This window comes from Eimeria mitis, genomic scaffold (genome assembly GCF_000499745.2).
Source record: "Eimeria mitis Houghton genomic scaffold, Emh_scaff2134, whole genome shotgun sequence".
Lineage (NCBI taxonomy): Eukaryota > Apicomplexa > Conoidasida > Eucoccidiorida > Eimeriidae > Eimeria > Eimeria mitis.
The window spans coordinates 6,626-6,930 of NW_013570457.1; positions in this window are offsets into that span (position 1 = coordinate 6,626).

The following is a 305-nucleotide window of genomic DNA, read 5'->3' on the forward strand; positions in this document are numbered from 1 at the left end:
GAAAAAGAAAAAAAAAGGAGACAAAAAAAGAAAAAAAGAAAGAAAGGAGACAAAAAAAGAAAAAAAGAAAGAAAGGAGACAGAAAAGGAAAAAAAAAGAAAGAGAAAGAAAGGAGACAAGAGATAAAGGAGACAGAAAAAAAAAAGAAAAAAAGGAGACAGAAAAAAAGAAAAAAAGGAGACAAAGTAAACAAAAAGGAGACAGAAGAAAGAGAAAGGAGACAGAAAAAGAAAAAGAGACAAAATAAACAAAAAGGAGACAAAAGAAAAATATATTAATTTACTTTTTAATAAAGAAGGAGACAG